Raw genomic sequence first — 26,687 nt, 5'->3', positions numbered from 1 at the left:
TGGGGGAAAGCTGAGCCCAGGGAGGTGAAGTAACTTGCCCTAGGGTCATGCAGCAAATCTGTGGCTTGAACACAGGTCTCCTGACTATGTTTTTTCCACAGAATCGTCCTTCCTCATTCTCCTGGCAGCTCAAGAGTATCCTCTGGTGTTTTTTCAGGAGGTGCTGGGTGCTGTGCAAACATCAGGTAGCCCCTGCCACCGGAGACCTTATAGTCGAGGTTAAAAACAAGGAGGGTAACACAAGCAAATGTGTAGGGATGGGCCCACCTGCCCTTTTTAGCGCTGTCTTATGCTTGTAAAACCACTAATGGCACAGGCTAAGATTTTCAAAAGTGATCAGTTTTGTGGCCTTGGGTTTTGGATGCCTAACTTGAGACACCTTCAAGGGGACCTAATTTTCAGGCTGCGGGTCCTGAGCACTTGCTGACAATCAGGTCCCGTTCTGTGCCTCAGCTTGCCCATCTGTAAAATGGGGATAATGAATGACCCTTGACCACCTTTGTAATATGCTCCAAGATCTACTGATGACAAGCACTAGATAAGAGCTAGATGATGTTATTTGTTTCTTTTATTATTTGAAGGCCTGTCAAGTTGGGCACTCACAATCACTAGTCATGTATGACCAATCTTGGCCAGAGCAGTTTTCTTGCAAATCAAAAACAGCAAACCAGCTTCCTAAGGGGGCAGTAGAATTTTGTAGGCTGCTTTATCTGCGCATAAAACCAGTTGCGTGCTTCATCATTTCCACCAGGAACTTGGAAAGCGTCAGAACAAAGCGGTGGCATATCAGCTGTCCCTCCCCAGGCTGTTGTCCAGTCGGCGGCGTGTTAAAGGATGACGAATAGCAGGACGCTGCCCGCATGTCCATGCGGGAGCTCTAACTGCCCGCTGAGTTTCTGCCTTGCTGTTGTACGATGTTACACGAACATTTTAATTTGTCTCATGAAGCACGGCTGACAAATGGACGGATCTGTTTGTGAAAAGAGGATTGGCTACTGATGATTTACAACGAGGCTTATGCACACCAGCTCAGGAGTGTTTTCACATGATGGCCTAATGGTTATTAATTCGGCTGGAATTTACAGCAATGCCTTTAATCCTGATGGACTCGTTGGGTATTTAATATAAAGATTCTAAGTGCTTCTGTGGGATTTTCTCCTAGAACTTGGCATTTAGCTAAAAGGCCCGTGTACGGCAGCTACTGTTTCGTTGAAGGTTTCTCTGTATTTTCTCCCGTTGGGCAATCATTGGGCCAGATTCTGTGCTGTGTCTCCAGAGAGATGGAACGCACAGAAGGCACAATCCAGGCAGGGCCAACGTGGCTTTATGCCACTTTTGCTGCCCAGATACCAGGCTGCTGCAGGGGCCAAAATGGTCCCTGGCATAACTTAGAGCAGCCCCCAACGGCTCCAACTTATGGCAACCTTTTCTGGGAAGCAATGCAGCTCAGAATCTCCTTAGCATTGAGGACTACGGTTACTGCCCCTCCTGCCCCAGTGCAGCCTCTACTCCTGGGCTTGTGAGGATGGCAGTGAAAAGTCAATTACGTCCGCTCTGCACTGCTCTGCTGAGTTCTACCCGATCACATAATGCTCTTTGTGGCTCCGATCCACTGCTGGATCGGTGCGTAAGGGTAGAAGTGGGGGTCCGGAATGGGTCTCATTGAATATTAGGGTACAAGAAGTCCGGGAGGGGTGTCTGAATTTTGAACGCAGACCACTCCCCCTAAATTGGCTCCAGGGATCTGTAAATCTGTCCCCCTCTTCGTTTGGCCTAGTTCACAGCAGTGTGTGGTTTTACTAAGGTTTTTAATTTCCTCTCCTTTTTGTGCTCTGAAAGTCATTTTTCTCCCCCCCCTCCCCTCCAAGAGCCACCGAATCTCTCATATTCCAGGTTTGCTCTGGCCCTGTCTAATCGATCCCTGATCCAGGCCTTTTCCTCACACAGGTTGATTTTTTTTTTTCCCCCTCCCTGGCAAGCCAAAGTTCAGCCATGTGTTTCTGTTTAGGGGAAGTTGGCCTGACAGTTCCAGCCCTCCTCCTCGGTGGGAAAGACTGTTCCAAAGGCCTGGAAACGTGTGAAGGCTGCAATCTGACTCCTTTGGCTTCCACTTCCCGGCAGAAAAAGAACTACCGGTGCCAAAATTTCAACCCTCCCGGGGAGGCTGGAAATATTTAGGACTCCGTCCAAGGATCAATAAAAGAAAGCACAGGCCAGGATTGTTGGGCTCCTTCAAACAATAAATTCCCAGCCCTGGGGATTCAGCGACGGTGAGGAAGGCCGGTCCAGAAGGCCGATGTCACCATGATTTTTGAGGCATCACAGTCATGCTGGAGAATTCAGGCCCCGATGCCTTAGAAAGCCCATTGCTGCAGAAGGGAAGAGACAGGATGTTCAGTTAATGCCGGGTGAGTATGTGTTCCCTATGGACATCCAAGGGCAGTAGTTCCCGGTTCCTACTGAAAGGGCGTAATTAGGTTAACCTCAGGTATGGGATAGTTGTGGCTCTCTCAGGTGTTCACACATTGTTTAGCTGTATTAATGGAACGCCTAGTAGTCCCAGTCATGGGGCAGGCCCCCGCTGCGCTAGGCGCTGTACAAACACAAATAGTGCTTGTCCCAAGGGCTTACAATCTAAGTATAGCTGGAGACATCATCCTTGTGCGGGCTCAGAGAGCGAAACCCCTTCCAAGGAAAGAGAGGATGGGGCTGCGAGTAGCGTCTCCTCTCTGTATGGGGAATAATTCCCCACTCTTTGCTCTCTGGCTGCAACCGTGGTGTTAGTGGATTGGGCTGGGAGTTGGGAGACCAGGGTCCTAGCTCTGCCACAGACTCGCTGTGTGACCTTGGGCAAGTCCCTTAATCTCTCCGTGCCTTCATTTCCCCCAGCTGTGTACTGGGGATGATACTCGCCCCTTGTAAAGCGAGTGGCTAGCCAGGGATGAATGAGCGCTATCGAGGTACTAAGCTGTGGGGGCGTTTCAGGGGACGCAGCTGCTCGTGTACCTGTGTCTCCTGTGTCTCTGCGGCCTGGCCCATCTCTAGCTGTTGGAGACAGAGGAAGGTAAAGCAGAGCAGAGCATGAAATCCAGAAACACTCTTTCCCTGCTAGTTCCACAGACACCAAGAGCAGTTGGCATGTACTGGGCCCCCAACTCTACCTTACCTGGCCCCCTGGATCTAGGATTGTCACCAGCAGTCTGCACCAGTCCCACCCTCCCCGTCACTCCAGAATTGGCTTCTTGATTGGAGATGTGTTGTGGCCCAGTGATATCTGGACCAAGAAGAACTTGGCAGTCTAGGTCCAGCAGAGCCCCATCTTCCCTGGTGCTTCAGGTTGGCCAGCTCATTGGGGTGCTTGCTCTCGAGCTGGCATCTTGGCTTGGTCCCATCTTCCTGGCATTCTAGACTTGCCAGGCGCTGGGTGCATTCGCTGGGAAATAGCAATCAGAGCTGATGCCCTTTCCTTGGTTCTTCTCATTTGCCATAATTCTGTTATATTTGTCTAATGTTATGTTCACAGCATGATTAGCTAGTAGATGAAAACATACACCCTCTTGCTGGAAGATTGCCACGTAGCACAACTTTATTTCTTAGAATTCAGAATGATAGCACCCAAGAAACCAAAAACAGAGAGAGAGCAAACAGGCTGCTCCCTAAGACGGTGAGGGCACAACTCACCCCACCCCACCTTTCTTTAAACCTGTTTTTTCCAAACTGAATCAGATGACCCAGTTCACATGGATTTTGTCAGAGCGTGGCAAGCAGGACCAGGAAATTCCTCACACGTATTGATCGTGTGTCAGTGTTAACCAGTTTCCCAATATGCCGCCTTTAGGAATTCATGTTTACCCAAAATGGGGGGCCGTGAGGCTCCTCCCAGCATCCGGTATGCTAAGGCCCCAGGACATTCAGGATTAGTAGTCTGGACTGACTCCATTGTTCCCCCTTTCCCAACTCCCCCAGCCCTGCTGTGTCCAGGCCCTAGTCATTCAGGGACTTACCCCTCTCTTTCCAGGTCTCTGCGTAGCCCAAGGCCCTCGGTCATTCACTCAAGGAATTGGTCTGAGCTGGGATAACCCATGTTGGAATGTGATGGATGAAAGAAACAAATGGATGGTGATGATGATACATGGGAAACCAAGGACCCTTTGAAACTCCTTTGGCTTGCCAATTCATGTCCCGGTCTTCCCCTGTGACGGATGGAGAAGGGTGACCGAGTTATCTTTCTTCTGAGCTAGCCGCTTTATTCTTTTTCTCGGTGCAATCTGGAGCTCCTTAGCCAAAAGTGACTCCAGCTGCCAGGCAATTTCCTCCATTTATCCCGTAGGATCTTTCTCTGTCACCAAACTTGACCACTGTCCAACAGCCCGTCCCCACCCCAACTGCTCTCTGTCATTCCCCTGCATCTGTTTGTCTTCCACCCCCCTCGATGTACAGGTTGTGTGTGGTGTGCTTGGTTGTGTATTTGGCTTCCCTTTCCCTTTTCTCTCCACACCTCCTGCCTGCCCCTGTTGTGTGCATCTCTGGCTGACCCCCTTCCTCTCCGTCTGTGCTGGCTGAAACGAAGAACACGGGTCACCATCTGTGACTTCCTTTATGAGCCAAAATTGTGGGGGTTTGGCTTCTGTTACAGCTGGTCTAATGCAATCGCTTCCTCCCTGTCCAACAGAGACACCCTGGGAACGAGGAGGAGAAGAGAGGCTTTCCCCAAAACCTTTGCGGTATGGGGCCTGAATGGGTCTAGAGATTAGAATCCAGAATTGCATAATTCACCACCGGACCTCCTCCAGCGAGGAGATCTGCACCCACGGAGAAATTGACGGGAGTTGGAGGTGAGGCATTTTCAGTGCTTATTTCTGAGGCCTTGTCTACACTGGCATTTTAGCCCAGACTGTAGTTGCTGCAATGGAGCGAACCCCTAGCGTAGGCCCAGTTTGCACTACCGAAAATTCTGCTGCACCGCTGCAAACTGTCTACACTAGGGCTTCGCCTGGGTGTGTCTTAAATCTCGCTGTGGGCGAGGCCGAAGGGTATATCTGTAGTGGAGTTGGAAGGTGTCAATTACAGCTCGGGTAGACCTACCCCTGCTAGCTGGGATTGAGCGGATGGGCTAAAAATAGCAGTCTACCCATGGCTAGCTGTCACAAGTACGTACCTAGGATCTTCAACAGGATTGTATTGAGGGTGACTCCTCCCTCCGGCCATTGCAGCTCTGTGGCTATTTATAGCACACTAACTCAGACACAGCTAGCGTGGGTATGTCTACCCGAGCTGGAACTTGTATCTTCCAGCTCCAGTCCAGACGTACCCTTCGGCCTGGCCTCCATCAAGTTTTAAGATACACCAATGCAAAGCCCTCGCGCAGAAAACTAGCGCGGGTATGGCCTCCCTCGCTGGCAATTACACATCCAGCTCCCGTGCAGACATACCTTAAGTGACGTGGTACCAGGAGCGCTGCCAGCTTTTTTGCCGCCCTAGGCGGTGGAAGGTCCCGCCCCCGAAATGCAGCCCCTGACACAGGCGGTGGAAGGTTCCGCCCCCGAAATACCGCTGGTGACCGGGGCGGCCGAAGATCCGGCCGCCGCGGTCGCCACCCCCCAAATGTTAGTGCTCTAGGCGACCGCCTAGGTCGCCTAATGGGTTGCGCTGGCCCTGTGTGGTACCAGAGACAATCAAGACCTACTCTGATCTAATGGACCCCAGGTGCACAAACCCCACCTATGATAATAGAAGCTAAGGAGAATGAGGAGGGAGATTAAGAGGAAGCAGAGGAAAGAGACACCCCTGAGAAATCCTTCAAAGGGCCAACTGCCATCAAAACCGTGTTGCTCCCTTGGCCAGCGCTCTGTGCACACAACTGGTAAACAGCTGCCGAGCCTCTCCCCAGAGGTGGCTGCACGTCACTGGTGCGCTTCTGAAGTTTACTGCCTTGTAAAGGCGTTCGGGGGCCCCTCCGGATGAAAGGCGCACTGTTAAATGCCAGCTCATTATCACTAATGTTGTTGTTAAGTTCCAAGTGAAACACTTAAGGCCCAGCGTCCTCTAATGACGGGATAATTAGAGAGGCGGCTCGGTTGCTGTAGTTTTACAAGGCTGTAATGAAGCTCTCACAGGGCTGGGCTCTCGCTTCAGGCGGGGTGAGGGAATTGGGTTCTTGCCAAGGAAATGGTGAACAGGAGCCATCTCACCCTGTCTATTATTATTATTATGTGCAGCTGTAACAATGAGCATCATTAATAAGAATCCAGCTTCTTCTCCAACCCACCCCTTTCCCAACAGCTCAGGAGTAACCACCTTGGTTTCGTGGCCAACTGGGAGATGCGTGGAGGAGAATACATCGAAGGGCCACTTGCACTCTCCCTGCTGTGGTTGCAGCCTTTGCCTGGAGTCCAGAAGCCTGCTGCACTGCTGGGAAGAGGGTGGCCTTGGGGCGTAGCAGAGCGGAGATGGGGATGGGGCGACAGGGATGGGCTTTGCTCTTTCCTCCACTCTCTCCTCCTCCGCAAGTGGGGAATTGCGGCGCAAGAATCAGGGTTCAGCATAGCCCTTCCGTCCCCGCCACCCCCCAACATTAAATAAGTGGGCACATGTTGCTAGTCCATCCGCTGTGTCGAGCCAGCTGTAAAAACTCCCTGACACCAGCCAGTCTTCTGCTGACCTAGCGCTGCCAGCCAGTCTGCCGTGGAGCTCTGGAAACGTTTGGCCGTCTCTGCTGTCTGCCAGATGTTCTCATTCCAGGGCACTTGGTTTCCAGCATTTGGTCCTGATGTCAGTGAGGGCTTCGAGGCTCGCTTCCCACTGGCAGGAAATTCACTGGCACGTCCACTCCAGCATGCGCCGGCGGTGCCAAGAATAATACATGAAGACCCCCAAGTCTCATGACAGATAAAGGACTGTGGGAGGAAGGAGACTTAGAAACACTGTTAAATCTTGGATGGGGATATGGAAGAAGCAGGGAGGCTGGAGAGAGCAGCAGATGTGGGAAAGAGACGGGACTGTCTGTCTCATGGGATCCACAGGCAGTGAGAGTTTGAGATATCCATCTTAAGTACTGATATGGCGCTCATCTGAGCGCCTCACAATCGTTAATGCATTTATCCTTGCACAATCTCTGTGTGGCAGCCCAGTTATCCCCATTTTACAGTTAACCCAGTCACGGAGAGGCCAAGTGACTTGCCCAAGGGCATCCAGGAAGTCTGTGGTGGAGCTGGGAATCGAATCTAGGTTTCCCTAGTTCTAGGCTAGTGCTCCTAATCACCGGACCGTCCTTCCCTTCTTTAACCCGCTAAGGGATTGTGTCTTTGGGCCTAACACAAATGGCCAAAAATGAGTGCTTGTGCCACACTGAAAAGGGAAGCTGTGGGATAGTGTAAAGGAAATTGAATGAGATGTCAAAGTACATTGTACAGACTGTATCAATCGCTGCTGATGAAAGAGGGATCGGATGTTTTACATGGATAACAAGAAGAGTCGGAGTTAGAACCATTAATACTAACAAAAAGATGTTGGAAAAGAGAGAAACCTCAGGCTTTGGGTTTTAAAGCCGTCTCTAAACCAGTCTCTCAATCCTAATCTAAAATTAGGGTGAGGCCTTCATGGGGGGCAAGTTATCCCACATTTGTCTTCTGCAGGATTCTTATACCTGCCTCTGAGCTGGCATCTGCTGACGGCCACTGTCAGAGACAGGGCCTGGATCTCATCCACTCTGGCAACTCCTCTGTAGATCTCGAATTCACCAACAACCTCCATTTTAAACAAGATGTCAATCATTGCCTCTATTCCCAGAATTGCCTCCAGTTTGCCAGGGTCTAGGGACCCTGGTGCTGAATGTAGGTACCAGCATGTCATGGAGTGCACAGGGCCCTGGCAATAACCTATCAGGAAGCAGGATTAGATGGGTCCTGCTGATAGGTCTGGAGATGAGATACCGCAGCAGGTGTGAACACCTGGTTTGAGATGGTACTGGGTATCTGGAGGTAGCACGCCAGACTAGCTGGTCTTGTGGTAGTACGGCAGAGCCACACAGAGCTTACACAGATCTCTTCTTCAGGTCTGGGAAATGTCTTGCATGGGGAGCAGCTCCCAGTCCCAGCTGAAGACCCCGGCCACTGAAGTTCTACATTTCCCTTTGTTTTATTTAATGAGGTTATTTGCATGGAAATGGCAGTCCCGCTGCTTCGGAGTGTCATCTATTCCTGCTGCTTATTTCTCGCTTGAAGTAATAATCCTCACGTTCTGACATAGCCGTTTCCACTGCAACTAATTGTGATGGCACATAGACAAGTGTGTGTGTGTGTGTGTGTGTGTGTGTGTGTGTGTGTGTGTGTGTGTGTGAAATCAGCAGTAGGGGAGCTAATGAACTCCACACAAGGATCAAAGGTCCAGCTGTCCCAAATAGGAGGGGGAGAGGACAACAGAAAACATGATATGGAAGAAGAATTGATTCAGTTCAAAGTTTTCTCCATGTAACGTCATTGGTTCACTGAGAATAGTCTCCTTCCTCTGTTGCACAGTCCCTCCCTTCCCATGCTCTTGCCACTCGCAGCTTTCTTCAAGGCAGTGTTGTCTAGTGGTTCTAGCAGGAGTTTGGGAATCTGGAATCCTGCATTCTATTCTCAATTGCTCTGTGATTTTAGGCATGTTCTCCGGTTTTAATATTAATGATTATAGAGCAGCTCAATTTGGGGGCGGGGGGGTGACCTATCCTCCAGGAATTTATCTAGTTCAAAAAAGAACCCTGTTATAGTCTTGGCCTTCACAACATCCTCTGGCAAGGAGTTCCACAGATTGACTGTGCATAGTACTTCCTTTTGTTTGTTTTAAACCTGCTGCCTATTAATTTCATTTGGTGGCCCCTAGTTCATGTATTATGAGAAGGAGTAAATAACATTTCCTTATTTACTTTCTCCACACCAGTCATGATTTTATAGACCTCTATCATATCCCCCGCCCCCCAGTCATCTCTTTTCCATGCTGAGAAGTCCCAGTCTTATTCATCTCTCCTCATACGGCAGCCATTCCATATCCCTAATCATTTTTGTTCCCCTTTTCTGAACCTTTTCCAAGTCCAATATATCTTTTTTGAGATGGGGCGACCACATCTGTACGCAGTATTCAAGATGTGGACGTACCATGCATTTATATAGAGGCGATATGATATTTTCTGTCTTATTATCTATCCCTTTCTTAATGATTCCCAACATTCTGTTCGCTTTTTTGACTGCCACTGCACATTGAGTGGATGTTTTCAGAGAACTATCCACAATGACTCCAAGATCTCTTTCTTGAGGGGTAACAGCTAATTAAGACCCCATCATTTTATATGTATAGTTCGGATTATGTTTTCCAATGTGCATTACTTTGCATTTATCAACATTGAATTTCATCTGCCAGTTTGTTGCCCAGTCACCCAGTTTTGAGAAATCCTTCTGTAGCTCTTCGCAGTCTGCCTGGGACTTAACTATCTTGAGTAGTTTTGTATCATCTGCAAATTTAGCCACCTCACTGTTTACCCCTCTTTCCAGATCATTTATGAATATGTTAAATAGGACTGGACCCAGTACAGACCCATGGGGAACACCACTATTTACCTCTCTCCATTCTGAAAACTGACCATTTATTCCTACCCTTTGTTTCCTATCTTTTAACTAGTTACCAATCCATGAGAGAACCTTCCCTCTTATCCCATGACAGCTTACTGTGCTTAAGAGCCTTTGGTGAGGGACCTTGTCAAAGGCTTTCTGAAAATCTAAATACACTATATCCACTGGATCCCCCTTGTCCACATGCTTGTTGACCCCCTCAAAGAATTCCAGTAGATTGGTGAGGCATGATTTCCCTTTACAAAAAACATGTTGATTATTCTCCAACAAATTATGTGTCTGACAATTTTGTTCTTTACTATAGTTTCAACCAGTTCAGAAGTCAGGCTTACCAGCCCGTAATTGCCAGGATCACCTGAAGAGCCCTTTTTAAAAATTGGCGTCACATTAACTATCCTCCAGTTATTTGGTACAGAAGCTGATTTAAATGATAGATTACAGATGACAGTTAGTAGTCCTGCAATTTCACATTTGAGTTCCTTCAGAACTCTTCGGTGAATACCATCTAATCCTGGTGACTTCTTATTGTTTAGTTTATCAATTTGTTCCAAAACCTCCTCTAATGACTCCTCAGTGTGGTGGTGGGGGAGGGGGGGGGAAGATTTCATTTCACAGGAAATTTAGAAATTGTGAAATTTCCCAGAAAACAGGAAACCCAGTTCCCGTCCAGCTCTGCCAGGAGTTCCTGGATCCAGAACCTTTTTGCTTAGTCCACAAGGCCCCTCCACATCTCAGAAGTAAGCAAGGATACTTATTACCTGACAATGTGATTGCAAGTCTTGATCTCTGAGAAGCTCTTTCAGATCCTTGGGTGAAAGTGGCTGTGGATAATTATTAATGTCTATGGGCTGAGATGTTCAAAGGGTCTTAAGGGAACGAGGCACCCATCGCCGCTGAACATCAATGGGAGTTGGGGGCCCAAAAACCGTTCAGCTCATATGCAGTGAAAGGCCCCTTACCTCAGTGTAATGTTGTCCCTTTGGCCCGAGCAATTAGCTAATATTTGGGGCCTTGCAAGGTTGTTTCAGCTAGTGACATGAATCTGATGTATTCTTGGTGTAATCTATTTACAAAAAATGTACATAAATCCTGTTTCCCCTAACATACCAGGGAGGCAGTTTCCTTGCTCCCAAGTCTGCCACTCCCATGAGCTCTGTGCCCAAGAAGTGCCATCTCTCTGCTTCACTCTTACAACCTCTCCTGGGTTTCTGCCTCCAACAGACACTACTGGCAGGGCCAGGGAAACCCCTGTTAATCTACCATTGTCTGCAGCTGTTTTTACCGCATAAAGGGCAGCGGCGTATTATCGCCTAGGCCGACAAATTTGCAGGGGCAGCAAATTTAAGCACCCACGGAGAAGATCCCCTCCCCGCCCCGCCCCGCCACTCCAGCTTGCCTCCGCCTCCTCTGCGAGCACGCTGCTGCGTCCTGTTTCTCTCCCCTCCCTCCCAGCGCTTGGGCCGCGAAACAGCTGTTTCGCGGGGCAGGGAGGGAGGGGGGAGGAGGGGGAACACGGTATGCTGGGGGAAGAGGCGGGGCGAGGGTGGGGATTTGGGGAAAGGATCCAATAGGAGCAGGGAGGGGGCTGGAGTTGGGGCAGGGACTTTGGGGAAGGGGTTGAAATGGGGGCGGAAAAGGGTGGAGTCGGGGCGGGGCCAGGGGCGGCAATTATTTCATGGCCTAGGGGCGGCAAAATCATTAATCCGCCACTGATAAAGGGGCCTGAAAGAAAGGGCTTGGTCACTGAATGGCTGGCTTTAACGAGGTCTGTGGTTGTCCTTGGATCCAAGACTCCTCTGATGGCAGCCCTTAGTACCTTTTAGCATAACAAAAATAAGCATCTCTCTTTTCCTCCTCTCCTGTACTCCTCTTCTTCTGGTATCATTCCCACCTATCCACCGACCCCACGACACACAAACCCACTGCCTTTTTCTTCAAGAATCGCCCTCCTTTGCTCTTTCTTTCACTTCTTACTGACAGGTTTTGGAGGTCAGGCCTCTGAATACTCATATTTGTAGATCCCAAGGCCAGCAGGGACCCCTGTGATCACCTCGTCTGACCACCCGTGCCACACAAGCCAGAGGACATCCCACAGCAGCAGAATCCCTAGAGCAGAGCTTTCAAAAAACAACAACCCATCTTGATTTTAAAATAGTTGGTGGTGGAGAATCCACCATAACCCTTGTAAATTGTTCCAGTGCTTAATTCCCCTGGCTGTTAAAAACGTACACAGTCTGAGTTTTTCTAGCTTCAACTTCCAGCCACTGAAGAGCCCATTATTAAATAGTTGTTCCTCGTATAGGTACTTAGACTGTGACCATATCACCCCTGAACCTTCTCTTCGCGAGGCTAAATAGATTGAGCTCCTTGCGTCTATCACCATAAGGCAGGTTTTCGAATCCTTTAATCCTTCTCGTGGCTCTTCCCTGAACCCTCGTCAATTTATCAACATCCTCCTTGAATTGCGAGCCCCAGAACGGACGCAGGGTTCCAGCCATCATAGCGAATGACTGAGTTTTCCAAAAAAAAGATTAGCGACGGAGAGTGCTCCAATTTTGAGGGCCCAACTTCCACCACCTTTAAAGGGATGGATGCTCAGGACCTTCTGAAAACCAGGCCTCTTTAAGAGGACCTCAGCGGGCTCCCAACGTCATGAGTCAATTTTGACCATGGATTATGACTCCCTGTCTCAGACAGGGTTATGCATGGGAATGCGGCACTGAGCAGTGAGGATATTGTGAGCTGCATTTCCCCTACACCTGGTCTGGTCTCAGTTGCCGCTGGGGAGACCTGAATCCCATCTGACGGTTCTTTTCCTGCTGATGAAGCAGTGTGATCTCATGGTCGCTGGGCATCAGCTGTCACTGGCTGTCTTGCAAGATGCCAAAATTCTATCCCCAGCCTCAGCTTTGATGTCTTGTCTTTATCAGCCTGGCGCTTTCCCCTCGGTCTGCAGCCTCCCACGCCATGTTACTGGCTCAAGGCTGTCAGCTAGCCTGAGCCCTGCTGCTGGTGCGATGACAGTGGCAGGCCTTTCAAAACACGGGTGGTCTCGCCAGGATTGTTGCTGGCTATCAAACAGGGCCTGCTTGTCCGAGCTGGTCTCGTTAGAGATCCCAGCAGGCTTCCTACAAACCACAGATCTGTCCTGAACCCTTTAAAAATCCCATCAGATGGGAACCGGGGAGGATCTGTGTGAGGGAAGGCCGGGCTCATGTGACAATCTGCCAGGCAATCAACCTGGGAAATCGCAGCTATTTCCAACAGGAAATGGAAAAATTCAGGCAGGTGTCAGTTCTGGAAGGAAAATGCAAAACCTTTAATGCTGCACAGTGCTGTCTGGCCAGGATCCATATAATAACATATGATGCCTCTTTCCCGTACCCCCCTATACTGAAGGAGGCTGTGTGGGCTGTTGCAAGGGCACCGGACTGGGAACTAGGAGAGCTGGGTGCTATCACCCGCTCTGCCACTGACCTGCTGCGTGACCCTGGGCAAGTCACTTCTACTCTCTGTGCCTCTGTTTCCCCTCCCAACCTTTGTCGTGACTCTCCAGGGACAGGGCTGGTCTCTCACTGTGTCTTTGTGAAGCGCCTGGCACAATGGCCCTCTGCCGAGGTTTAAAGATGCTACTATAATACAAATACTCTCTGCAGTGCCTCCTTTATACAGCACTATTCTGTTAGACTCTAGCTACGATTCCACTTACAACCCGCCCCACTCCCCCGCTAGTGTGCATACACTGATGCCCAGCCGTGGGCAGGGACACCCTCTTTACAGGGGAGGAGACAGGCTTCAGGCATTGAAGATTGGGTTGGGATCCAGCGTCAATTCCTGGCTCTGCCACAGACTTTCTTTGTAACCTTGGGCACATCATTTAATCGCTCTCTCCCTTGGGTCGCCATCGGTAAGCTGCGGATATACTGGCTGTCTCTCGTTAGATTGTAAGTTCTTAGGAGGCAGGGACTGTGTGTCTGTGCCTGTAGGTGGAAAAAGGGATGTACGTAGCATGTGATGGGGCATGCCCAGCCCACGCTGGCCAGGAACAGGGTAATGATCAGCTATCGCTGTAGTAAGTGTCAGTTTTGGATGGAGGGGTTCAATTGGGGGGGGGGGGGTGAAGCGCCCAGCTCAGCTGGGAGCTGGCTGGCTGGGAGGGGGAGCAGCCCGCCAGCTCCCTCTCTGTGAGAGGAGCTGGGAGCAGGCACTGACTGCAGACTGGGGCCTGCCAGAGCCTCCCAGAGGAAAGACAGGCGTGACGCGGGGCTGTTGGTTTGATTTGCTCCCAGTGACTTTGCCTATTGTTGCTGAGTAAGGACAGGAACAGCCAAATAAACACCCGCTGGCTTTTAAACCCAACCAGGAATGCAGCTCGTAACAACCATCACGCAGCCCTGTCTGTACAGGGCCTTGGTATCCAAGTACACCCGACACCCGTGCATCTCAGCCCACACGCATGTCGTCCTCCTTCCTCCAGCATTTCCCTCCCAAGCTGATGCATGTGGCCCACTTCCATTTCACCCAGGCTGCTTCAGAGCCCCCTTCCCCCACATTCAGACTCTGGGATGGAGACTTTATAGGTTCTCGTACAACGCTTTCTCCTTCTGGATGTCGTCCTGGGCTATTTCGCAATGATTTCTTGCTTTCATTTGCTCGCTGGCTCCAACGATTGTGTTTACTAAATGTATTCTAATGTAGTCACCTTTCACCTCCCGACTAGACGCCTATTGATCCAGTATAGATCCCAACGAAAGGCTGTTATGAAAACAAACGCTCCCCAGCTCTATCAGCACCGTCAACAGCTTCACTGAAGAGAACGGGATCTGGGAATGGAGGCTTCTGGGATGGCAGCTAGCAGCAGAGGGCACTCTTGCCAACCTTTAGTGTTCTGTTCATAGCATACACCCAGAGAAGTTGGATAAAAATCTAAAATACTCTTGCTGGAAGCCTGCAATGCAACATGACTGTCAATCTTGGAATTCAGAATGGCCCTCAAGAACCCCAAAACAGAGAGAGACAAAGCAGGCTGCTCCCTAGGGCCCAACTCAGCCCACCTTACTCTAGGCTGGTTCTCTGCAGACTGGTTGCACAGGGCCCAGATCACACGACCCTTAGCGTTCGAGCAGGACCAGGAAATGTGATGTCTTGTAATTTTAAGACAGCTTTCAGCGTACCATGACTAGCTGCTCAGTCGGAAAGGAATCACAAAGGCTGAAGTACGAGGGATGGAAATGCCTTCTTTTTGCCGGCTTGATCACCGTGGGAGAGCAGCCCCGAGGGCTGAGAGTACAGAGGATGGCCATGCTCCCTGGGGTCAACACAAGACATGCTGAGACGGATTAATAAAATGTCTTAAGCACCCGAGTAACCAAAGAAAATTGTCTTATTCTCAGAGCCTGTGACTCTAGAGATCTGGGTTCAATTCCCAGCTCTGCCACAGACTTCCTGTGTCACTCTGGGCAAGTCACTTAATCCCCCGTGCCTCAGTTTCCCCCTCATCTGTAATATAAGGCTGATAACACCAAAGGGTGATGGTACCAAAGGACACATTCAGCAGTGGTTGTGAAGGGCTCAGATGATGCAGCGATGGGTGCGGCATAAGTATCGAGAGAGAGAGAGCAAGTACTGAAAGGACCACGCTGCAGAAGCGTGCTGCAGAATGTGAAAGTGGATGACAGGAAAAGACTGTGGGTGGAGTAACTCCTCACCCAGGTCACTGAAGAAGCCACTCGGGGGCTGTTGGAAGGCAGGGCCTGCCAGTTCCTGACATCTACCGTATGTTACTTGCACCCTCCGGTGTCCAGCTCTGCTTGGGTGGGAGGGCTGTTTCAGTGCCATAAAACACTCTGCTTTCTGACAGCTGTTTCCTGCCGGAGCTGCAGTTGGTGAGGAAGAAGGGATCAGTTTTCGATGGGAGACCCCTTACACGTTTTTAGACTGGAGAGCTTCCATTGGCCCAGTGGAAGGAGCCTCCGGAAAAATACAGCAGGGGTCAGGGAGCTACTGGACAAAGCGACTGCACTCCGGATACTGCAGTGTCTCTTGCTGCCTGGAGGGTGGGTCCCTGCTCCAAGCCGGAGTGGGCACGTGCAGGGGCGATTTATCAATGGGGTCGTTTGTGATTCTAAGGTCCTGGGAAAACCGAGTATTGCTAGTACGCCGCATGCAAGCAAGTGCCCCTTGCTGCCTTATACACAGCCCCTACTGCTCCCCTACGATGCACGCACTGCAAACTGCAAACACCCGACGACACACACAGTGCTGACCTTTCCAAAGCAACCTGGCACTCAGTTCACCTAGGTGAATACGCCGCTGAGCCAGCCTGCCAGAGCTGGAATTACTTTGTACTCCTTAAATAGCCATTCAGGCGCACAGGTTCGGGTTGGGCCCTGTAGATCAGCATCTGAACAGGTGTGCACGGCTGGCTCGTGTAGGGGATGGGAGAGCCAAGAAGACTGGCCCTGCTCTTGGGAGCAAGGTGTGGGTGTGGTGGGGCACCAGTCGAAGGGATAAGAAAGGGGGCAACTTTCTCCAGCTCAACTTGTGCTATAGTGGAAGTGAATTCTACAGCCGTGGCCCCTCCATGGACCGTGCATCCTCCCCACCCCTGCCGACGACTGTATGTGGCCGAGTTGGAATCTTTGGATAAAGTGCTGCAAGAAAGGGCAGGAAGTAGCCATCAATCGCTTTTTGTTTAACCTCTCCTCCCCTTCTCTCCCCAGCATCTCTCCCAGAGGCAATGGAGAGGTAACCCACAGGAGAAAGAAGGCTCCTGGAATATGCTGCGTGGCTGCCAAACATCAACATGTGCGACCATAAAACGCAGCCCCGGGAAGCGGAATGCGATAATCTCGGACCTGAAATGGTGAGCCATGGGAGGTGAGAGATGGAAGAGGTAAGAACCGAGATGTACCAGCTGCTTCTCCCCAGGTGTCCTCCTCATGGCACTGGGAAAGGGCCCTCTCTTGGGGTGTTAAGAATGATGTCATGTCTAGGCTCCTTACTGTCTGTGGGGCAAGTAGGGGGGGATTCTTCCTGGAGGTTCTCGTATCCTAATTCCTTCCCTCTTCTCCCTCCCTTGCCCCCCCCCATACAAAGCCTCACTCAACCTCCTGCCACACAGCTGGGCTGCAGCCCTGGGAGATCAGAGCACATAAAATCCCTTTCCAGAACGAATCTGAGGGGCTTTAATCTCTTGGCTCTTTCTCTGAGCTGCATCAGATACTTGACACATTTAAACCCTGTGACCCTCAGCCCCGCTCTGGTCTCCTCTCTTTAGCAGTTCCGAAGGGAACAAAAGGGTGGATGTTAAAGGGAGGCCAGATAGGACCACTGAGCAACTTGGGGCTTACAAGGAATGGTGTATGGAGAGCACAGTAATGCTTCAGCAGAGGAAGGGGATGGGAGAAATCTCTCTCTCTGGTCTAAGAATCTGTCTCCCTCGGCTGATGTTTTGAGTGACTTGGTGGTTGAGCCCAGCTGCAGAAGAGCATGTGATGGGCCATCTCTGCTCTCCCCTGCCCAGCAGAGGCTGTTGTAGTGACCTGGTGCCTCTGGAGACAGAGGGGTTCACAGGAGAACTTAACCTTCCATGAAAAGCATCAATGTATGTGGAAAAAATATGCAGGGCTGCTAACAGCTCTCTGGAGATCAGTGTGAGCCCCTAAAGGGCAGCTGGCCAGGGGTTTATCCCCACAACTACTTAAAAATCAAACATTTCTATTTTTTTGCGGGAGGGAGCCTTTCTGGGTGAAGTTTAATGCTGGTGAATATGAACCTGCTGGTGGGAATTGTGCCAGGTGGAGATTAGAAAGGGGCCATGTCACAGGCTTCTTCTGTTCCTCAGATGCTACACTTCACTGCTGCCTGGTAGCATCCCGGGCTGTTGTTTCAATCCTTCGCCCTTAGGCAACCTAGCTAGTGCCCCTCCATCCTGACCTGCAGCCACCGCGTTCTGTCTCGGGCTGGGCAGAAGAAAGCGGCGATGCCTTCAAAGCGGCAGGAAAGGAGGGTTGAGCAGTGGCATTCCTGCTTGGACTAGAAGTGGGGAGCGAGAAGCAGCAAGAGTGGAGGGAAAGGAGAGGCAGTGAGTGATAAAGCCAAGAGCGGATCAAAGACCCGGACAAGAGAGGCGGGACCGAGGAGGATTTTAGTGACACCAAAGAAGGGACAGGACTTCACGAGGGACCGACGATGCGGGGAGAAGGAGAGAGCTGGAAGTGGACAGTTGGCGACAGAGAAGGGCAGCTTGGGATGAGGAGAAGAGTTTTCAGGTTTTGAAGAGCGGGTGGCAGCCTGTCTGGCATGCCAGGCTGGAGAGCAAGTGGCAGGTGGGCGCTGTCGATAACGCACTGGGAGCCAGAGCTAAACGGAAAGAGTTGTAGGTAGGGTTGGCAGGGACGGAGAGGTGTGAATGGAGAGAAGAGATTGATCGTAAAGTGAAGGACCTCAGCAGAGTTTGAGCAAGAGCGGAGGGAGCGAATGCTGTGGGTTAGTGGCACAGAGGAAGCAACGGGGCCAGACTGCACATGACCAGGAGAAATAGATTCAGTGTCCGTTTCCACATTATTTCAGCTAGGAATCCTTCTCCAGCCTTTCTGACCCTGCACCCCTAGGGTGACCAGACAGCAACTGTGAAAAAACAGGACGGGGGTGGGGAGTAATAGGCGCCTATATAAGAAAAAAAAACCCAAACAGGACTGCCCCTATAAAAACGGGACATCTGGTCAACCCTTTTAATATTTTTTAACGGAAAACTGGATTTTCAACTGAACGGAAAATGGTCGCGGAAAGTGCCTGCTCTTACTGAGAGAAACCCAAACGCTTTTTGTTGGGAAACTGAAAATTAGCGTCTGAAGGGCACCGAAATGACCGTGTTTTTCATTGCCAAAAATGGAGAAAAAAAAAGCTTAGTTTTCAACAACATTTTTTTGGGGGGGGAGGGGGGTTGCAAACACCCTCCCCTCACCCCACTTTTCCAACCTGCTCTGTTTAGGTCAAACCTGGGCCTTGCCTGAATGGAGCCTGAGAATTGCCCATTGTTGTGCAGGGATTTTGACATGGATGACAAAGGGCAACTGCAGACTCGACGGAGCCCATCACGCTCTTGCTAGCCAAGTTCAATGTGTCTTATCTGGGGGACGCTCCCTGGATCAGCCTGGGGTAAGCGTCAAACTTGAAACACCCAAGCCCCAGCTGGCTTTGTGTTTACCCCAACCTTGGGCTGGAAAGACCTAGCACTGCTCTTCTGCCTTCAGCCCCTAACTAAGCTTGGAGCAGACACTGGGAGGAGATGACCAGATGGCACAACCGCCAGGGGGATGCTTGAAGCTGGATCTTGGGGGGGGTGGAAGCAGATAGTTACAAACATTCAGTGAATCCCAACAGCCCCAGGGCAGAGGCAGCGGGTCTAGAGCAGGGAGGATGTGTGATCGCTGCCTTGCACGGTTCTTCAAACCTCGAGGGAAAGGGCGGCCAAGTGGCCTGAAACTTGACAGACCCCGGTTCTATCAACTTCTCTCTCACACGCTTCCTTGGGCAAGTCGCTTAGTCTCCCAGTGTCTCAATTCTTCTCCCTCTGCCTATCCAGATCTGACCCAGGGCAGAGGCTCTTTATGTCCTGTGTTTAGCGGCGGCTCCAGTCGCCGTGAGGGCGGCAGTCAGGCTTCGGCAGCATGCCTGTGGGAGGTCTGCCGGTCCCGCGGTTTCGGCGGCAATTCGGCGGCGAGGACGCCGAAGGCGCGGGACCGGCGGACCGCCCGCAGGCATGCCACCAAATCGGCGTGACCAGCGGACCGCCCGCAGGCGTGCCGCCGAAAGCCGCCTGCCTGCCGTGCTTGGGGTGGCGAAAAACATAGAGCCGCCCCTGCCTATGTTTGTACAGTGCAAGCACAGAGGGGGTCTGGTTCATATCTGGGGCCCGTAGGTGTGGCTACAATCCAAATAAATAACAATCAGAGTGGCGGTGCTGCGTTCGCATTTGCTCCCCGTTCTCCGCTATCCCCTGCAGTCGCTGTGGGGAGCTGAGAGAGCCACGCTCCTCGGGGACCGACGGCATCCCTCGGCTTCCAGCACTGGAGAAAGCCAGGTGTCAACCCAGCTTAATTTGTTTTAAATTAATTTGCAGAGGAGGGAGCCGGAGGAGGCTGAAAGGTGAAAGGGGCTTTTCCTGGAGCCTTGCCAACTGGGAAATATCCTTCGCAATTTCTTTGTGAAAGCTCTGGTGGCTTCCCGGGGAGGGAGACCCAAGTTCTATTCAATTAGGAGTAATAAAGCCATGTTTTCCTGCCTCCTAATCCCCAACAAGGTAGGGAATTTACATGGGCAATCGGTTTAACCCACTGCTTGATCAGTTAATCCATCTCCCAGCCTCATCGCCAGCCCCTCTGAAGCAGGGTTTTGCTTTCACGGCACACAGGAGCGGAAAGTTTCAGGTTTAGAAGGCCTAGGCTTACATTTAACCACGGGGCAGGCTTTACGGTGAAGCTTGCCCACCAAAGTAGCCTGAGTTGGATTTTCTGCCGTGCAAGTGTTCAGTCCCTGATCATACATCTGCGACCTTTCTTCCAGGGAGAGCTCTTTCCAGGGTGAAAAAAAGCACCATTCATCTGTTCCAAGGCCAGCAGGGACCCCGTGATCATCCAGTCTAATCTCCCGCGTAACACTGGCCAGAGAACTTCCTCAGAACAATCCCTGTTTGAATCAGTGCCGATCTTTCCCCAAACTGTCCAATCTTGATTTAAAAACGGCTAGTGATTGAGAATCTGCCACAGCCCTTGGTAAGTTGTTCTAGTGGTTAGTTACTCGCCCTCGCTGTTAAAAATTGACACCTTATTTCTAGTCTGAGTTTGTCTAGCTTCAACTTCTAGCTTTTGGATCCTGTTAGATCTTTGCCTGCTCGACTGAACTATTTGTAGGTGGTTATGAACGGGAATCAAGTCACTCCTTAATCTTCTCCCCCCCGCCAGCTAAATAGAGCGAGTTCCTTGAGTCTTTCACTAATAAGGCACCATCATAAGCAGAAAACATCAGCTGGGAAAGGTTGGTCCAATCCTGGGTGGACTGAATCCAAGGTTAGAAGTGATTAGTTCTTGGGTTCGGATCCTGGTTCCCCCACAACTTCCTGTGTTCTCCGAATCATGTTGCTGCTCTGTGCTTCAGTTTCCCTATCTGGAAAAGGGCGCTAATGCTACTTCCCTACCTTATCTGTTAATGTTTGTGCACCGCTTGGGAAATACAGCATGTCCTACAAATGCTAAGGATTATTTTGTAACAGATCCATGCCCATCTAGAACATCACAGCTGTCCCTATACTGTATGGTGTGAACATCCTGACAGCAAGGTAGGTAGGACCCATATCCTCCTGCTCTACAAAGCACAAGCCCCCACTACACCTGAATTTAAAAGTGACTCTCCATTATCTATGAGCTGTATAGGGCCTATGACACACCACAGAGGAGTTCCGATTCTGATCAGTAGAAGACAGCACTAGCCAATTAGTTACAACACAGGTGCCAAGGGGTGGTGACACTTGTTGAATTTCCCACACTCGCATGCCACGCTATGTGAGTGAGGCACAAGATGGGAAGAAACACAGTAAAAGAACTAAAAAAGAGCCACCGTGGCTTAACAACCATGTAAAAGAAGCAGTGAGAGATAAAAAGACTTCCTTTAAAAAGTGGAAGTCAAATCCTAGTGAGGCAAATAGAAAGGAGCATAAACGCTGCCAAATTAAGTGCAAGAATGTAATAAGAAAAGCCAAAGAGGAGTTTGAAGAACGGCTAGCCAAAAACTCCAAAGGTAATAACAAAATGTTTAAGTACATCAGAAGCAGGAAGCCGGCTAACAACCAGTGGGGCCCCTTGATGATCGAGATACAAAAGGAGCGCTTAAAGACGATAAAGTCATTGCGGAGAAACTAAATGGCTTCTTTGCTTCAGTCTTCACGGCTGAGGAGGTTAGGGAGATTCCCAAACCTGAGCCGGCTTTTGTAGGTGACAAATCTGAGGAACTGTCACGGATTGAAGTGTCACCAGAGGAGGGTTTGGAATTAATTGATAAACTTAACATTAACAAGTCACCGGGACCAGATGGCATTCACCCAAGAGTTCTGAAAGAACTCAAATGTGAAGTTGCGGAACTATTAACTAAGGTTTGTAACCTGTCCTTTAAACCGGCTTCTGTACCCAATGACTGGAAGTTAGCTAATGTAACGCCAATATTTAAAAAGGGCTCTAGAGGTGATCCCGGTAAGTCTAACGTCGGTACCGGGCAAATTAGTGGAAACAATAGTTAAGAATAAAATTGTCAGACACCTAGAAAAACATAAACTCTTGAGCAATAGTCAACATGGTTTCTGTAAGGGGAAATCGTGTCTTATTAATCTATTAGAGTTCTTTGAAGGGGTCAACAAACATGTGGACAAGGGGGATCCAGTGGACATAGTATACTTAGATTTCCAGAAAGCCTTTGACAAGGTCCCTCACCAAAGGCTCCTAAGTAAAGTAAGTTGTCATGGGATAAAAGGGAAGGTCCTTTCATGGATTGAGAATTGGTTAAAAGACAGGGAACAAAGGGTAGGAATTAATGGTAAATTCTCAGAATGGAGAGGGGTAACTAGTGGTGTTCCCCAAGGGTCGGTCCTCGGACCAATCCTATTCAACTTATTTATAAATGGTCTGGAGAAAGGGGTAAATAGTGAGGTGGCAAAGTTTGCAGATGATATTAAACTGCTCAAGATAGTTAAGACCAAAGCAGATTGTGACGAACTTCAAAAAGATCTCACAAAACTAAGCGATTGGGCAACAAAATGGCAAAATGGTAGCAGATCAGGCAGTGGGGAATTGTTGGTACCGGTCTCTGCGGTGCAGCCACAGCCCTTCCCCCCCCCCCGCCGCCCCCAGGGCTGTGCAGGGAGGCGAGAAACATCCAGCAGTCTCAGTGCAGGGATCCCCTCGTGCTCACGCGTGAAACAAGCGCTGCCTTATTTCAAAGGAGCTGGGGGTGGAAATGGAAGCGTTGCAGGTGGGAAATAGGCCTTGCTGGGCTCCGGAGAAGGAGTGAGAATGAGATGGGAGAAAAGGGATTTCTCAGCTGCCGGGGCGTCCCGGGGGGGAGATGATTTCTTGTTTGACAAGCACAGACCAGCTTGTCAGGAACGGAGGGAGAGGTGTGAGATGATGTGAGCTGAGGGCCGGGTGGAGAGGGCCGCTGGCCTGATTGGTGGAGCACTGCTTCATCCCCTGGGCTGTAAACAAGGGAGTCTCTGGGATCCATCCACACAGCTGCTTTGATACTGGGCTGTAACCTCAGGGCTGGGGTTCAGAAATTCCCATCTGCTTTAGCCCATGGACAGTAGAAATAAAAGGAGCCTGCCAGTCCCTATTATCACACAGATCCGGGTTCAACAGAGCCCTGGGGTGGACAACAGGGGCCCTGGATTGAGCCAGTGCCCAGCTCCTATTCGCAGAGTTCCCCTGACTCATCACCCTCTGCAGCGTTCCCCCGTCGCTGTCATTGACATGAAGCGTTGCATGACTGTCTCTGCTGGTTCCGAGTCCGAGAGCAGAGATCGCCATCTGTTCCGTCCTCACCACGCGTCTCTCTTCTTTAGGGCCTTTGCCATGATCACCTCTCCACCATCTCACTAACCCCTGTCTGGTGCTGATCTCTCCATCTCCTTCACCACCCCATCCGGCCTGCCACCACCCCCACCGTCGTCATCTTTGCAGCCCTATGCCGACACATCACGAAGCAACCTCTTGGTTCGCCTTAAACAAAGGAGTGATTTCCAGGGAGGGGGAGAGAGCTAGCCAGCCTGGATGCTGCTCTGCCACTCCCCTTCTCAGCATCGCTTTGTTGCTAGAGGAGTTGTTAAAACGCAGGTGCAGGCTAGAACATGAATTGCAACAGTGCACTTGTGTCTGTTTCCAGGCACCAGGTGTTCTAGTTAGTCCATGTGCCACAGAATTGTATAATTAACTCTTCAGCTGCTGAATAAAAAATATAGTGCAAAGGACGCATCGCTCTATCGCATGTTTAATTCCCACCCGTACCATTTACCCACTGCGGTGTGCAATCATTTATACCCGTGCAAAATGGCTATAACATGCTCCCAGTCCAACCTGGTGGCGTTTTGCGCTGGCGCAAAGACTACACAAGTGTGGCGAATTGGGACTCGCGGCGTCTCTTTCCTTCATCGTCCCTCGCCGACTGTCGCCATCAGCATCCATGTGTCTGTCGCTCTTGCTGTCCTCTAATGCATGGTGCAAATGCTGCCCGGTGGGGATGCTACGTCTGTGGGGTCCGCCTTTAATCTGCCACTCAGCGCATCGGCGCTCTCCACTTTGAAAGAGGCCCAGGCTTCCCGAGGAGGTCAGCACAGAATAATTATGGGGAGGATGGGGTTTCAGAGGAGGCTGTGATTTAGGAACGACTCTGATCCATTATTATAATAATAAACTCAAGCCGGGCACTTTGTCTGTCCCTCCAGAAAGCTCTCGGTGAACGGCAGGATGGGCAAATGGGAGCTGTGAGATGAAATGAGGAGGTCCCCTGGGAGCCAGGGCTGCATCGCTCTTCCTGGAGCTGATCTTTCATAATTGGGTTTCTAGAGGCCGCCCGCTCAGCGCACTCCTCCTCCCGCCTCCTTGGGCCTAATTTCATAATGTGGCCGCTGATGGTGGGAGCAGAAGACAGAGGAACGTCATTCCGAGAAACTGTATCGCCTCCCATTTGATCAGTGAGAGAGGCACAGAACAATCAGACTTAGGAAGTCGGAGATAAAGTTACCTTCATTTGATCCATGGATGGAAAAGATTTACCTCTGAAAGCAGGAAATTTCATACACTTAAAAGTATATATATATATAATGTGTAAGCTGAGTTCAAGCTTTTAAATGCTTTCTGGCCCCTACTGATTCACAGGCAAACAGGTCCAGGCAGAGGGCCGGGGAGGGATTCCTCAGGTTGGATCGATTTTGATGTCGCTTTTCAAGTCCCATTTTTGATTTCTCTGTGTGTGGGGCTGTGTAAAAGGCCTGCCGAGAAACTCAAAACCCTGTGAAACTTGCCGAGGTTTGGAGATTATGGTGAGCACTAAACTCAGAGCAGATTTGCACAGAGGGTTCAGTAAAGTTCACCAGCCTTTGGAGCAGCGTTAGACTCAAAACTGGGGCTAAGTCCACAGATGCCGCTGCAAATCCGCTTATTTTATGTAGTGCGGGCAAGAGATGGTCAAAGAGCAAAATGACAAACCTGATCTCTGAAAACGTTCCCCAAGAAAGGAGTTGATTTTTGCTGTGTGTGTGTGTGTGTGTGTGTGTGTGTGGGCCACCTTCTGTGTGTCTGTCCAGCCAGCCCCTGGCTTTTTGTTAACAGTGAGTGTGGCACAGATGTTTGTTTGATAGAAAATTCATGTAAGAGGTTGATTATTTGTCATTCTCCTGTTACAATTTTTGTAAAGTTTGCTGACCAATCAGGGAGCAAAAAAAAACCAATCGAAACCAACACCCAACAGTCACAACAACAACAAAAACAATTTAACCACTTGTCATAAAAGTAGTATAAAGAAAAGCCTTAAACTGTTTGGGTCCTTTATATGACCCTGGTATCCGAGCCCTTCACAATCTTTAATGGGTTTATCCTCACAATCCCTCTGTGAGGTAGGGCAATTATCCTAGTGGAAAGAGGGGAAACTGAGGCACGGGGAGACTAGGTAACTTGCCCAAGGTCATGCAAGAAGCCTGTGATAGAACAAGGACTTGGACTCTCATCTTTCAAGCCCTCGTGCCTGAGATGGGTCAGAATCCAGGTCTTTATAGTCCTAGTTGAGTGTACTATCCACTAGGCCACATTGTCTCCACCTCAGTATCATTCCACCCCACCATGATTATTCTTTATTGTATTGCAGTAGTGCCTAGGAGTCCAGTCATGGCCCAGAATGCCATTGTGCTAGGGGCTGTACAAACACAGAACAAAAAGACGGGGCCAGCCCCAAAGAACTTGTGCAGAGAGCACAATTCTTCACTAATTTTTCACTACAATCAGTTGGCTTTTTTGAGCCCTTATTACAATATGCTCCCGTTTCGCCAAAACCCTACTGTGCAAACCTCCACCTTATCCGAATCCCTTCCTCGTCCCCCAGCCTGAGCTATAGGGCGATAGATGCCCGCTGCAGCACGTATCTCATGCTAGGGGACATGGAAGGGATAATGCGGCGGTTTGGATAATAGAGCAGAGACCACTGGCCAGGACTGCGCGGAGAAGGGGGACCACAAAGAGCCCAAGGCTGCGGGGGAGGTCACAGCAACCCCCTACTCCCGTCACTGAAGTGAATGAGTGGGGCTGTGACAACGGAGCTGCAGAGGGGAGTAGTAGCGGAGGGCCGGCGATAGCTGATCCCGGCAGGTGCGGGGTGCTGGAGGTGGGAGGTCTAGGGAGACTGTACTCCTGGTGGACAGAGCAGACCCACCCTGGGCAAGACTGCCAGGAGGAGGGAGAGGAAGACTAGCTCCCCGGTTGTGGGGGAGGCCCCCCTGCTGCTGAATGGCTCAGAATAAAATCTGTGTCCCACATGCTCTGCAGGTAATCGGGAATATGCTGGTAATAGTGTATTACAGGGGTGGCCCACCCGAGCCTGAGAAGGAGCCAGAATTTACCAATGTACATTGCCAAAGAGCCACAATACTGTAATACGTCAGCAGCCCCCCCCCCAACTCCCCCACCCACTCCCAGCGCCTCCCGCCCACCGGCAGCCCCACCGACCAGCACCTCCCCCTCCCTCCCCACACCTCCCGATCAGCTGTTTTGTGGCATGCAGGAGGCTCTGGGGGGAGGGGGAGGAGCGAGGGCACGGCAGGCTCAGGGGAGGGGGCGGGAAGGGGTGGAGTAGGGGCAGGGCCTGTGGCAGAGCCAGGGGTTGAGCAGTGAGCACACACACACCCCCGCCGCCCGGCACATTGGAAAGTTGGCGCCTGTAACTCCAGCCCCAGAGTCAGCGTCTATACAAGGAACCGCGTATTAACTTCTGAAGAGCCGCATGCGGCTCCGGAGTCCACAGGTTGGCCACCCATAGGTGCTGACT

General features: G+C 50.6%; 1 long non-coding RNA gene across 2 annotated transcripts; it reads left to right on the top strand.

The window, feature by feature from the left end:
- Nucleotides 1-135: 135 nt before the first annotated feature.
- On the top strand, nt 136-23,622 carry LOC112058846 (uncharacterized). 2 transcript variants are annotated; one of them, XR_002888039.3, is made up of 5 exons: nt 136-2,408; nt 4,673-4,835; nt 16,328-16,500; nt 20,175-20,383; nt 23,218-23,622. It is a non-coding gene; the product is annotated as an uncharacterized LOC112058846 (long non-coding RNA). The 2 variants fall into 2 exon arrangements; XR_006173055.2 differs by lacking the exons at nt 136-2,408; nt 4,673-4,835 and adding an exon at nt 13,836-15,661.
- The last annotated feature ends 3,065 nt before the right edge of the window (nt 23,623-26,687 follow it).

This window comes from Chrysemys picta, chromosome 24 (genome assembly GCF_011386835.1).
Source record: "Chrysemys picta bellii isolate R12L10 chromosome 24, ASM1138683v2, whole genome shotgun sequence".
NCBI lineage: Eukaryota > Metazoa > Chordata > Testudines > Emydidae > Chrysemys > Chrysemys picta.
Note: the sequence above shows the minus strand (reverse complement) of the source record. Positions and strands in the feature narration are given on the sequence as shown.